The sequence below is a fragment of the Salmo salar genome, chromosome ssa19, assembly GCF_905237065.1.
Source record: "Salmo salar chromosome ssa19, Ssal_v3.1, whole genome shotgun sequence".
In the NCBI taxonomy this organism is placed as follows: domain Eukaryota; kingdom Metazoa; phylum Chordata; class Actinopteri; order Salmoniformes; family Salmonidae; genus Salmo; species Salmo salar.
This window is the reverse complement of record NC_059460.1, coordinates 13,815,718-13,827,933: the sequence shown is the minus strand read 5'-3', so window position 1 is coordinate 13,827,933 and position 12,216 is coordinate 13,815,718. Positions and strand designations below refer to the sequence as shown.

At 41.8% G+C, this 12,216-nt stretch overlaps 1 pseudogene; it reads left to right on the top strand.

The window, feature by feature from the left end:
- Positions 1–4,774: 4,774 nt before the first annotated feature.
- Positions 4,775–11,041, top strand: LOC106578497 (tissue factor-like; annotated as a pseudogene).
- The last annotated feature ends 1,175 nt before the right edge of the window (positions 11,042–12,216 follow it).

Below are 12,216 nucleotides of genomic sequence, written 5' to 3'. Positions count from 1 at the left end.
GAGCTCATATGGTTTCAGACACACAAAACAAAGCACCTTACAGTGCATTCGAAAAGTTTAAAGACCCCTTCATTTTTCCACATTTTGTTACGTGACAGCCGTATTCTAAAATTTAATAAATCTACTTTTTTTTCAAGTAAAAACTAAAATATCACATTTACATAAGTATTCAGACCCTTTACTCAGTACTTTGTTTGAAGCACCTTTGGCAGTGATTACAGCCTCAAGTCTTCTTGGGTATGCTGCTACAAACTTGGCACAGCTGTATTTGGTGGAGTTTCTCCCATTCCTCTCTGCAAATCCCCTCAAGCTCCTGCGTTGTAATGGCTGTGTGCTTAGCGTCATTGTCATGTTGAAAGGTGAACCTTCGCCCCCAGTCTGAGGTCCTGAGTGCTCTGGAGCAGGTTTTCATCAAGGATCTCTCTGTACTTTGTTCTGTTCATCTTTCCCTCGATCCAGACTAGTCTCCCAATCCCGCCACTGAAAAACATCCCAACAGCATGATGCTGACACCACCATACTCCACCGTAGGGATGGTGCCAGGTTTCCTACAGACGTGAAGCTTGCCATTCAGGCTAAAGAGTTCAATCTTGGTTTCATCAGACCACAGAATATTGTTTCTCATGGTCTGAGAGTCTTTAGGTCCCTTTTGGCAAACTCCAAGCGGGCTGTCATGTGCCTTTTACTGAGGAATGGCTTCAGTCTGGCCACTCTATCATAAAGGCCTGATTTGTCGAGTGCTGCAGGGATGGTTGTCCTTCTGGAAGGTTGCAGCGATAGTTGTCTTTCTCCCATCTCCACAGAGGAACTCTGGAGCTCCGTCAGAGTGACCATTGGTCCTGACCAAGGGCCTTCTTCCCTGATTGCTCAGTTTGGCCTGGCGGCCAGCTCTAAGAAGACTCTTGGTTGTTCCAAACTTCTTTAATTTAAGAATGATGGAGGCCACTGTGTTCTTGGGGACCATCAATTATGCATAAATGTTTTGGGAACCTTCCCCAGATCTGTGCCTTGACACGATCCTGTCTCAGAGTTCTACAGTCAATTCCTTAAACATCATGGCTTGGTTTTTGCTCTGACATGCACTGTCAACTGTGGGACCTTATATAGACCACATGTCCAATCAATTGAATTTACCACAGGTGGACTCCAATGAAGTTGTAGGAACCTCTCAAGGATGATCAATAGAAACAGGATGCACCTAAGCTCAATTTCAATCCCAATAACAAAGAGTTTGAATACTTATGTAAATATGGTATTTCTGTTTTTTATAATAAATACATTTGCTAAAAACCTATTTTCCCTCTGTCATTATGGGGTATTGTGTGTAGATTGATGAGGGAAAAAAATATTTCATCAATTTTAGAATAAGGGTGTAAAGTAACAGAGTAACAGGCACCCCAATGGTGGAACAAGCTCCCTCACGACGCCAGGACAGCGGAGTCAATCACCACCTTCCGGAGACACCTGAAACCCCACCTCTTTAAGGAATACCTAGGATAGGATAAAGTAATCCTTCTAACCCCCCCCCCTTAAAAGATTTAGATGCACTATTGTAAAGTGGTTGTTCCACTGGATATCATAAGGTGAATGCACCAATTTGTAAGTCGCTCTGGATGAGAGCGTCTGCTAAATGACTTAAATGTAAATGTAAATGTAAATGTAACAAAATGTGAAAAAAGTCAAGGAGTCTGAATACTTTCCGAATTCACTGTAAATAAAATGTTGGGCATTGAATCAGACGGCTCATTCATCACAAAACCCTCTGATATTGCCAACCAATTTAATGGCTTTTTTATAGGCAAGATTAGTAAATGTAGGCCTGACATGGCAACAACAAACTCTGAAACTTTATAACCATGTATAACTGACCAAATAATGAAAGACAAGCATTGTAACTGAATTCCGTAAAGTGAGTGTGGTTTGTCAATAATGACAAACCACCTGGCACGACAACTTGAATGGAAAATCATGGAGGATGGTAGTGGACTATATTGTCACTCCTTTCTCTTTAATCTAAGCCTACAGTAATGTGTACGCTCTCAGGTCTGGAGGGAAGCAAAAGTAATACCATTACCCATGAATAGCAAAGCACCCTTTACTGGTTCAAACAGCCGACCAATCATCCTACTACCGACCCTTAGCAAACTTTTGAAAAAAATGGTGTTTGACAATTTACAATGCTATTTCACAGTAAAGAAATTAACAACTGACTTTCAGCATACTTATAAGGAAGGGCACTCAACATGTACGGCATTAACACAAATGACAGATGATTGGCTGAAATAAATTGTGGGAACTGTTTTGTTAGACTTCAGTGCAGCTTTTTACATTATCGAAAATAGTCTGCTGCCAAAAAAACGTATGCGTTTTCATCCTGTGCCATATCGTGGCTCGAAAGTGCAGCTTTTGGCAGCAGCTAACGGAGATCCTAATAAATACTCAATACTCATATGAAAATACAGCATACCAAAGTCAGACAGAGGAGGCACAGTTTATATGTCATGTTTTTACTGTAAAAACCTTACTGCCGGAAGTCTTAATGAAATGAGAACAAGAGGGTCAAAGTCACGATCAAAGTTTAAGAAAACACTAACAAAGAAAACAGCCAAGAAAGACGGTGATAGAGAGGCAAAATAAAATGTTAGTTTTTTTACAGTGCCCAACCTCAGTAGTCAGTCTGATTCTTTTTGCAAATGGTTTATACTGACTCCGTCTGACTGCCTTACTTTGGTTTCTGTGCCGTCTCTTTAAAACCAAGCATGAAGTACAGCCATTTGGTATAACAACAACCATCTAATTAAAACAGCTTTCAGAGTTCCCAGAATGCTTGTGTAAAGCTCTGCATACTGGTCAAGCCTGGTCTTGTAGATCCTTGTTTTAACTTGTGTCAATCCCTCTAAGATCTACTGGCCAGAGTGGTTGTGGAATGCATCCAGAGCAGGGCCATAACCATGCAACACTACAGAGAATCTGGATCCCCCTCCAAACCAGACCCCTTTCAGCTGATAAAGACATTGTATGCCTCCCAGATGGCTCCCTATGTAGGCCTGTAGGCCCTGGTCAAAAGTAGTACACTATATATGGAATAGGGTGCCATTTGGGACGAGCCCAGTAACTTCTTCACAAGTACTTGAGCTGATGATAGATGACAGAGGTATGAGCCTGTACATCATGTGTCGTTCTGCTGCATGAGGGCACGATGCTGTAAACTCTCCTTCCAGACTCACATTAAGCATCTCCAATCCAAAATTAAATCTAGAAACGGCTTCCTATTTCGCAACAAAGCCTCCTTCACTCATGCTACCAAACATACCCTTGTAAAACTGACTATCCTACCGATCCTTGACTTCGGCGATGTCTTTTATAAAATAGCCCCCAACACTCTACTCAGCAAACTGGATGTAGTCTATCACAGTGCCATTCGTTTTGTCACCAAAGCCCCATATACTACCCACCACTGCGACCTGTATGCTCTCGTTGGCTGGCCCTCACTACATATTCATCGCCAAACCCACTGGCTGCAGGTCATCTATAAGTCTTTGCTAGGTAAAGCCCCACCTTATCTCAGCTCATGGGTCACCATAGCAACAACCACCCGTAGCACGCGCTCCAACAGGTATATTTCAGTGAATATCCCCAAAGCCAACATTTCCTTTGGCCGCCTTTCCTTCCAGTTCTCTGCTGCCAATGACTGGAACGAATTTCAAAAATCACTGAAGCTGGAGTCTTATATCTCCTTCTCTAACTTTATGCATCAGCTGTCGGAGCAGCTTACCGATAACTGTACCTGTACACAGCCAATCTGTAAATAGCACATCCAACTACCTCATCCCCATATTATTACTTACCCTCTTTCTCTTTTGCACCCCAGTATCTCTACTTGCACATCATCATCTGCACATCTATCACTCCAGTGTTAATGCTAAATTAATTATTCAGCGTTAATTATTTCGCATCTATGGCCTATTTATTGCCTACCTCCCTACTCTTCTACATTTGCACACACTGTACATAGATTTTTCATTTTTTCTATTGTGTGTTTGCTTATGTGTAACTTTGTGTTGTTGTTTTTGCCGTACTGCTTTGCTTTATCTTGGCCAGGTCGCAGTTGTAAATGAAAACTTGTTATCAACTGGCCTACCTGGTTAAATAAAGGTGAAATAAAAAAACACAAAGAAAATAAATTATTTTCCCTGTTTATAGCTAGCTCAACAGTTGCTTAAAACGATGACAGAAACAACAACGCTTTGGAGAGTATTTGCACAATGAATCCCAGAATGCATTTTATTATCTTAACATGGTATTGAAACCATTGAATAATATGATTTATTTAGCAAATTAATTTGATTTATTGTCATCAATACACTAAAATATCATGCTGGCTTATGTAGTGGCAAAAAACACATTTTGTTGGTGAAACCACCAGTAGGATCATTTATCATATAGCATAGGTTAAAGAAAGCTTATTGCCCACTCGTAGACGTGATAGACACGTGTCAATAATTAATACTTAGGCATGGTGGCGTGGTATTCAAATTATATAGTGTGGCCGCGGCTCCGCAGATCTGGGCCTGTAATGGTCAAAACTTGGAAGCCGTGTTAGCTGGGGCTGGATAGAACGATCCTTGGCCAGTGTATACACAGATAGTGCGCGCACCCACACTCCCTGTCTTGTCTGTCAGTAAAGTCATCAAGGCAGCTAGCTAATTAACTCACGTTACTTGTTGGTGTCCCTTATTATAACTAACCTATCGAAAGCTAGCTAGCTGGAGCGATGGTCAGGTAACGTCAGATAGTCACATAGCGTTTACTTTGAAACCGATAGAACACGTAACCTGTTGCAGCCTCTCCTCTATACGCCCACGCTGTCTCTGCTCATTAATTCAATCTTTTGGACGACAGAAAAAGGAATTCATGCAGTCGAAATTATTATCCGTCTTCGTTGTTTAAGGCCGGATATTGATTAAAGAAACCGTACACGGATCAATCCGATCGGATTACTGTTTTTACGCTGACCTGTTGGAATATAAAATGATGAGAATGGAAAGGAAAATGTTTTTTTTACGACATTTTGTACTGTACTCATCTTTTCAAACTGTGTTTCAGGTGAGGCAAATGGGCTATTAAAATATAGCCTACAATCCTAAAAGATGTACACTATACAAATAGTGTGGATAAATAAAATACTTATGCACATAGGCCTACTGTATTATTTAAAAGCCATAATGTCCAAATCTTGTGTTGCCAACTTCTTGGGACTGCTTGGGACCAGCCTGATTTACAGTACAGGCAATGTACCCTTCAACCCTCTCATGAAAAAGCACACTGTCCCTAATTATTTACATTTTACTCATTGTCAATGTCTAACATTACATGTAGTTAACTGATCTTGCTCTACTTGTAAGGGACTATCCCAAAGCACATAACGTTTCCTGGTTGTCTATCAACTTCAAAACACTGCTTTTGTGGGATTCTAAACCTACCAACTATTCATACACTGTTGAATATTCAGTGTAAGTAAATAATTCACATACTGAATACTGGTTTATGCACTTACAGAAAGAGAGAACAATTTCAATCATTCCATGGAAATGCCTTATAGTGTGTTTATCTGGCACTTCAATGATTATTGAATGGTTGGTCGAAAAAGTTCAGTTGCCGACATCAAGTTATTACCGAATACTACATTACTGCCTTATACTATTCATGAAATGAAACATCTCCATGAAATATTAAAAAGATGTTGCCTATAATCACATTATCATGGGAGATCTGCACTAACCTATTCCCAGTCTCAGTCTCTGACCCTGAAGAGTCAGGGTGATGTGTTGGGTGGCAGTAGGAGGGCAGGACTGATGTGATCAGACTACACTATTGATCTGCTAAAAGGGTTTTCAGAAATGCATCTTATACACAGAAAAATCAATGATGTACATTTAACTCTGAAAGTTTCAAATGTACACTATTTTCAGTGAACATATGATCCTCACCTGTACTGGTCTTAAAATAACACTTTTGAAAGTGGTAAAGATTTAACTCTGTTTCAGTGTTCCCCTTTGATTGTAGTGTTGGCATAGCTCTACTGTAGAGTAATACGCAACGCCTACAGTGTAAAACATAACACTTGATTCAGAGTAAACTGGAATCACTTTGCTTAGTGCTGACGCTGTTACACTTTCTCAGTGTAAGAAGTTAAAACCTTTAGTGTTACAGTAAATCCTTTTTGGTGTTCTTTTAACACTGGATGGTGTAAAGCCTAATTTGCATATTTCCCAGGGTTCATTTTCTTTTTGAGTAAATTGTAGAGTTAACACCCATGACTACATTTGTTAGTTGTTGGATTCATTCCTTTTAAAGGCCTGTGGCTTTCACCGAGTGAGTTCCTAGGGTGAATGTTATCATTAAAATGAAACTATGACAATACATTACATACTCTATATCATAAGGCCTTACTTATTGGCCTAGTTGATGGCCCATTTTTACTCCAACACGGTGGTGTTAGGTAACTCCTGGTTAAAAGGCCACATCAGGATGTGGTATGGAATTCCTATTGCAATCCAGCCAGAGTTAGGCATCCAAGTTTGATTTTTTATTCACCAGGAACCTGCATTCTTAATTAATTGACATGGTTAGTAAACTAGATTTTTTTTAAAAACACTACTTAAATCATTTAAATGGGAACAACTATTTCCGTAATGGCTGCAATAAATCTTACTAACTGATCGGATTAGTTTAGAAAAATGTGTTATGTATCTTGGTGTAGCATAAGATTAATCAGTCAATCAATGTAGGCAACATGCAAAAACACAGATATTAAAAACAATCCTAAAATAATCTACCTGCAGTTGAGCATGCTGGGAAATATGAAAATAATGGGTGTGGTTTTTATGGGACTGTTTATTGTCAACAGTGTAAAACAATAACTCTGGTTATTAACACCAACACTTGGGGTTCTTTTACACCACTAATTGTTCTTTTACACCACTTTAACTCCTGAATTAACATTAGAAATGTTACTGAAAAATCAACACTGTCCAATTTGCCGTGTACTGTTGAATAGATCAAGGGAGGTTGGAGCTGAATTTTTTTTAATGAAGTACAATGTGTGTGATATGTGGTGCAAAGAGCTCAATACTACAAAGATTCATATTTGGTACTTTTCTTATTGTTGAACTAAGATTCCAGTCCAGACCCAATGAATTACCTAAATGCAACAAAAAAATGTTTGAAGATAATGATAATCCTTTGACTGAAACCTACCATTACGTCTATTTCAGTATTGGCCAGAACAGAGAGAGGAACGCTAACAGTATCAGAATGATGCTGTGACTGTATCATAAATATCTCCTTTATTTCAGAATCGGTCAGAACAGAAAGAAGAACCAACACTGTATTAGGACTATGGAGACAGAGTGTGACCTGTCCAACTCTCTGGTGGACCTGAAGGCCATATACTCCTCTGATGTCCTCTCAAACCCCTACTTTGCGTGAACTCTGACCTCATAGAGTTCCCCCACACAAGGTCGGAGAGGTTCACCCCTTACAATGACAGTAGGTACCGCAGCCATACAATGACACATTTTTCGCATGCCCTGATACATGGCAGTTAACACCTGTGGTGCCATAGGAATCAACAGCCATGTATCAGGGCACATTTTCTGCATGACAGTGCAGAAATGTTGGTTCTTCTATAAATCACCTGGAGAAAGAAGAGTGTGCGACTTTCTTTGTTTTCTATTCCAACTGCATGCCAGTGTCACCAAGTGGGGCCAGGTGTGACAAGCAAGCTTGTCAACCTCTCGTGTTATTTCCCTTCCAGCTCTTATAGGCAGACCTGAGTTCAAACTTGAGATGAGCAAAGACAAGAGGAAGATCATCCTGTATGTAGAAGACCCTCTCACAGCCCTGTTCAACGAGCAGAACCAACAGAGAACCATCCAGGATGTCTTCGCTGATGAACTGCAGTACAAAGTCACCTTTGGGAAAGCAACAAGCACGGGCAAGGTAAGCTCAAAGGGGAGGGTAATAAAAATGGCAGCCCTACACTAGATATTTACAGTTCCTAAAAGTACTCTAGGGCCTGGGGTCGAACCAAATGAGACAGACATTCATCAATGGTTTAGGCTCCTTAAAGGTGCAAGTCAAGGAATATAATTATGCTGAACAAAAAGATAAACGCAACATGTAAAGTGTTGGTCCCATCTTTGATGAGTTGAAATAAAAGATCACTGAAATATACCATATGCAAAAAAGCTTATATCTCAAAAATGTTTTGCTCACATTTCTTTACATCCTTGTTAGTGAGCATTCTCCTTTGCCAAGATAACCCATCCACCATTGGAGTGACATAACAAGAAGCTGATTAAACAGCATGATCATTACACAGGTGCACCTTGTGCTGGGAAAAATAAAAGGCCACTCTAAAATGTGCCGTTTTGTCACACAACACAATGCCACAGATGTCTCAAGTTTTTGTGAGCATTTAATTGGCATGCTGACTGCAGGAATGTCCACCAGAGCTGTTGCCAGAGCTGTTTTAGAGAATTTGTCAGTACGTCCAACCGCCCTCACAACTGCAGACCACGTGTAACCACACCAGTCCAGGACCTCCACATCCAGCTTCTTCACCTGTGGGATTTTCTGAGACGAGCCACCCAGAAAGCTGATGAAACTGTAGGTTTGAACAACCGAAGAATTTCTTCACAAACAGTCAGAAACTGTCTCAAGGAAGCTCATATGCGGGCTCGTCGTCCTCAACAGAGTCTTGACCTGACTGCAGTTTGGCGTCGTAACCAACTTCAGTGGGAAAATGCTCTTTGGAGAAGTGTGCTCTTCACGGATTAATCCTGGTTTCAACTGTACCGGGCAGATGACAGACACCGTATATGGCGTCGTGTGGGTAAGCGGTTTGCTGATATCAACATTGTGAACAGAGTGCCCCATGGTGGCGGTGAAGTTATGGTATGGGCTACAGAAAACAAACACAATTGCATTTTATCGATGGCAATTTGAATGCACAGAGATACCGTGACAAAATCCTGAGGCCCATTGTCGTGCCATTCATCCACCGCCATCACCTCATGTTACAGGATGATAATGCACGGCCCCATGTCGCAAGGAGCTGTACAAAATTCCTGGAAGCTGAAAATGTCCCAGTTCTTCCATGGCCTGCATTCTCACCAGCCATGTCACCCACTGAGCATGTTTGGGATGCTCTGGATTGACGTGTACGACAGCATATTCCAGTTCCCGCCAATATCCTCCAAATGATGATCACACCAAATACTGACTGGTTTTCTGATCCATGCCCCTACCTTTTTTTAAGTTATCTGTGACCAACAGATGCATATCTGTATTCCCAGTCATGTAAAATCCTTAGATTAGGGCCTAATGAATTTATTTCAATTGACTGATTTCCTTACATGAACTGTAACTTAGTAAAACCTTTGAAATTGTTGCATGTTGTGTATATATTTTTGTTCAGTGTAAATTAAATGTGGATGATTAGCAAGCTTACTTCTGATTATATTGCATGGGAAATCTTTCTATGTGTGTTATGAATATTCGATTTTTTATGATAGTAAAACAGCAACGTACAAGTTATGCAAAATTAAATACATTAGAACACATATAATAGCTTCTTATGTAATTCTCCCTCTAGAAAACAAAGATCTCTGCAAGCAGTTAGATAGAGCTAGAAGAGGGGGATATAGATCCTGGGGTGAGTTACTGCTTCAACGTGCAGGCCTACATCCTCTCCCGCAGGACAGACAAACAGCTGGGAGAGCTCAGTCAAAGACAGTGCTCACCGGGCAACGATAAGTCCGTCTTTGAAGGTAAGGACACTAACAATGCCAAGGTCATTGGTCCAAGTCCCGCAGGGATCACATACACACACTAAAAATGTTTGCTCTCATTGTCACTGTACTGCAAGTGGCTTTGGATTAAAGCATCTGCTAAGTGGTATACGTATATATATTATCGTGATAAATAGTACTACTGAGGTGTACTGTAGCAGGGTTGGTGTCTTTTATTCTCTAGTATACATTTCTGGCTCATGTGTCAGCCTTGATCTTTTTGACAAGTTGTGTTCATAAAGGAAATTCGGCCCTGTTTTACATTTTAGTCATTTAGCAGACGCTCTTATCCAGAGCAACTTACAGTAGTGAATGCATACATTTCATTTCATGCATTTTTTTTTGTTTGTACTGGCCCCCCATAGGAATTGACCCACAACCCTGGTGTTGCAAACACCATGCTCTACCATCTGAGCCACAGGGAATTATTGTAAGTCAATAATTTATGTTGGCCATTATATTTTTAAGGGAGATCAGATATGCAACTGTGGTACTGAGGATATCGCCACTCAGCTAATGCCAAGTCCTAGTATTATAAATGTAGAATCATTCATGTGCGTCTTACTCGCTGTGAGGAATGATGAGAAGAGGGGTTTAGCTGCTGATTATGTCTCCTAGTGGGCCAATCAGGATGGGAATGCAAAGAATAAAAGAAGCAAATTAATGACTAATGTTAAGACTGAATGTGAAAACAACACTGGAAAAGTCCCTGTGTGTGTGTGCGTGTGACTCATCATCCAGCCCTATAATGGTCGACAATCCTGTTTCTTCTCCAGAGTATGGGATCGGAGTGATTGCTAGGTTCATCCCAGCCTTTTTGGGGGCCCTAAGTGAGATTTGGTTGTGGGGGTGGGCTCCCACCTCGCTGCAAAACATTTTAATGGAGACGATGGAGAGAAGTTTTAAGTTAATTTCCTACAATTCTACACATTTTGCCATGGGCCATATAGAAAATATATTGATGCTTTAAAGGTTTGAGGGCTCAGTAGATAGATTTTATGTTTAAACTAAATAGTTTTGCCAGAGCATTGTCTGGACATCTTATATATACTGCTCAAAAAATAAAGGGAACACTTAAACAACACATCCTAGATCTGAATGAAAGAAATAATGTTATTAAATACTTTTTTCTTTACATAGTTGAATGTGCTGACAACAAAATCACACAAAAATAATCAATGGAAATCCAATTTATCAACCCATGGACGGCTGGATTTGGAGTCACACTCAAAATTAAAGTGGAAAACCACACTACAGGCTGATCTAACTTTGATGTAATGTCCTTAAAACAAGTCAAAATGAGGCTCAGTAGTGTGTGTGGCCTCCACGTGCCTGTATGACCTCCCTACAACGCCTGGGCATGCTCCTAATGAGGTGGCGGATGGTCTCCTGAGGGATCTCCTCCCAGACCTGGACTAAAGCATCCGCCAACTCCTGGACAGTCTGTGGTGCAACGTGGCGTTGGTGGATGGAGCGAGACATGATGTCCCAGATGTGCTCAATTGGATTCAGGTCTGGGGATCGGGCGGGCCAGTCCATAGCATCAATGCCTTCCTTTTGCAGGAACTGCTGACACACTCCAGCCACATGAGGTCTAGCATTGTCTTGCATTAGGAGGAACCCAGGGCCAACCGCACCAGCATATGGTCTCACAAGGGGTCTGAGGATCTCATCTCGGTACCTAATGGCAGTCAGGCTACCTCTGGCGAGCACATGGAGGGCTGTGCGGCCCCCCAAAGAAATGCCACCCCACACCATGACTGACCCACCGCCAAACCGGTCATGCTGGAGGATGTTGCAGGCAGCAGAACGTTCTCCACGGCGTCTCCAGACTCTGTCACGTCTGTCACATGCTCAGTGTGAACCTGCTTTCATCTGTGAAGAGCACAGGGCGCCAGTGGCGAATTTGCCAATCTTGGTGTTCTCTGGCAAATGCCAAACGTCCTGCACGGTGTTGGGCTGTAAGCACAACCCCCACCTGTGGACGTCGGGCCCTCATACCACCCTCATGGAGTCTGTTTCTGACCGTTTGAGCAGACACATGCACATTTGTGGCCTGCTGGAGGTCATTTTGCAGGGGTCTTGCAGTGCTTCTCCTGCTCCTCCTTGCACAAAGGCGGAGGTAGCGGTCCTGCTGCTGGGTTGTTGCCCTCCTACGGCCTCCTCCACGTCTCCTGATGTACTGGCCTATCTCCTGGTAGCGCCTCCATGCTCTGGACACTACGCTGACAGACACAGCAAACCTTCTTGCCACAGCTCGCATTGATGTGCCATCCTGGATGAGCTGCACTACCTGAGCCACTTGTGTGGGTTGTAGACTCCGTCTCATGCTACCACTAGAGTGAAAGCACCGCCAGCA